This window comes from Phascolarctos cinereus, unplaced genomic scaffold (genome assembly GCF_003287225.1).
Source record: "Phascolarctos cinereus isolate Bilbo 61053 unplaced genomic scaffold, phaCin_HiC Scaffold_726;HRSCAF=1367, whole genome shotgun sequence".
Classification (NCBI taxonomy): Eukaryota; Metazoa; Chordata; class Mammalia; order Diprotodontia; family Phascolarctidae; genus Phascolarctos; species Phascolarctos cinereus.
Window position 1 is genome coordinate 299,265,397 of NW_027556098.1, and position 2,634 is coordinate 299,268,030.

Here is a 2,634-nt window from a genome sequence, read left to right on the forward strand (position 1 = left end):
ACTTTTATAAGTAAAATTCTCTTCTACAGGAACCATTTCCCAACCCCTCTTAATTCTAGTGCCTTCCTTTTTTATTTCCTATTTATCCTGTATATAGCTTGTTTGTGCATATTTGCTTGTTTTCTCTCCCATTAGACTATAAGCTCCTTCAGGGAAGGAACTGTCTTTTGCCTCTTTTTGTCTCACTAGCACTCAGCATAGTGTTTGGCACATAATAATTGTTTATTGAGTGGGTGAATTTTGCACCTTAAACATTTTATAAATATCTCATTTCATTCCTAATTATCCTCATTTGGTACACAAAAAAACTGAGGCAGACAGAAATTCAATGACTTACCCAAGGTCTCACAGCAAGTTAAGTGTCAGGGTTTGGATCTGAATTCAGGTCTTCCTGACTCCAGGTCTAGCACTCCTCAATGTACCACCTAGTTGTTGTGCTGCCCATATAGCTGGTTAAGGAGAAGACCAGAACTAGAACCCGTATCTCCTCACTCTCATTACAGAAACTCTTCTGCTATTCCTTGCTGCCCTTCCTATGTCATTTTCCTCTGATTCTATGGGAGATTGTTATCTCTGTTGAATGCTAAATCAGCTCAGAAGGGATTGAAAAATCTTGACATTTTTGCGTGTTAGCTGACTCAATGAAATTATTTACAAGACATATCTTGCACATCTGGAATTATGAAATTTTCTAAATCAACCCAAATCATTTTGTGAAGCCCTTCTTAAGAAAGACAGACAGGCTTGATGAGCACCTGGGAGGGCACAGACCTGGAACACTGCCCTACGTAGCCTTGCTGGACTGTGCTACCACCACCAATCACTTTCAGCTTGAGTGTTTTTCCTTTACTATGAGGTTGGAAGTAGAGCTGTCAGCCAACTCAATACCTACCTTCCTATCCCTAAAAAAAAAAAATACACATCGTCCCTCAAAGTTTTCTAAGTATTCTACTATCGAAAACAAGAGATCAGAAAGGGGTAAACATCTCTCAACATGGATAGATCACATACTAGTACAAATTACAAAACTTCACAATTATCACACACACACACACGTACACACACACACACACACACACAATCCTTGAGACTCCTGGATTGAAAAATAATCAACCATAGGTCTAGAGTTGGAAAGGAATTTAGAGGGTGGTTAGTCTAACTTTCATTCTACAAATGAGGAAAGTGAAGCCCAGAGGAGTTATTATGTCCATAGTCACACGGGCAGTATGTAGCACAGCTAGGATTTGTAGTTATATTCTCTGACTCCCAACCCAGTTTCTTTTCCAGGACACCGCACACCTATTCTTTTATTCCTGCTGTAATTCACCACCTCTGGATGCCCAGAAATATCTTCAGCATTCCTTAATTCTGAACAAATTTGGCTCCATCCTACCAGCATTCTTTGACCATGTATGATTCATTCTGACTTACATCCTAGGTTTTCCCTGCTTGGACTCCCAGCTGTGCTATCTTCCCCTTGCAGCTGTCCTTTTGTCCAGTTGAGAGGTATCTTGATTCTTGGTTTCTGACTGAAAAAAAAAATGCTGCTTTCCTAACAGGGCCCCTATGATTCCTTCCCTTGACCCTGGGGGTCCCACACTGATCTTGTGGTTGTCTTCTTCACCCTCTGCTCGACCTTTCTTAAAATTTTTCTTGTCTTGGAAATTTTATTCTTTCATTGTCAATATTTCTTATTTTTTTAAATGTTTTGATTTAACAACAAATTTTGAAGACTGAGTATAAAGGAATAGAGTTTACTGTTGGTCTCAATTCCCAGAGAAAGTTTTACAATGAATCACCAAACAAATTCTATTAACACTTTAAAAGTTGCTGATCAGGACACAGAAATTTACCAACAGCAAAGCATGCCAGACAAAACTTCTGACAGATTCATTAGGCTGGCAAATTAGGGAAATGCAGTAGGAATGATATATATTTGTTATTTTTTTTTAAATTACTGATGCACTTCATTTTGATACAACTATCACTTCCCCATAAAAAAAATCCTCCCCAACAACACTACTTTTTCTTTTGAAAACAATTAAGAAATTAAACTATTGAGAGTAGTTATTGGGACTGACAGCATGTGTAACATTCTTATCTCAGAGTTCATTTCTTAACAGAAAGAAAGGAAATGTAAAGCATCCTCTAGTATCATTCATCTGGAATATGTTCTGGGCTGAATTCTTTCCATTTCTACTTTCACACAACACACTGACTTAACATTTGTTCATTAGTGATTCTGAGTACAAAACAATTGTTGTGTTTGTTTGCAGGTGTTATTACAGGAGAACTGTGATAAGGAAGGTAACTGCAGGCCATCTATGTATGAATGCATGAATCCAAAATGCATAGCTGAAGTGCCATATTTACATATATGTTACTAAACTGAACTGCTAAAAGGAGTTAAACAGGAAAATGCTACTACCAAATTTATTAATTAGGCTTCTATTTTATATAGTTGTTCTATCCCTTTCCTTCTACTAAGAGAACTTACATATAGACCATATAGACATGTTGAATTTGACACTGTGTTGAGGTAGATATATCCAGTAGACAGTTGGAAAGGTGAGACAGAAGCTCAGGGCTGTAGATATAAATTCAGGAGTCATCAGCATAAAAGTGATAACTAAA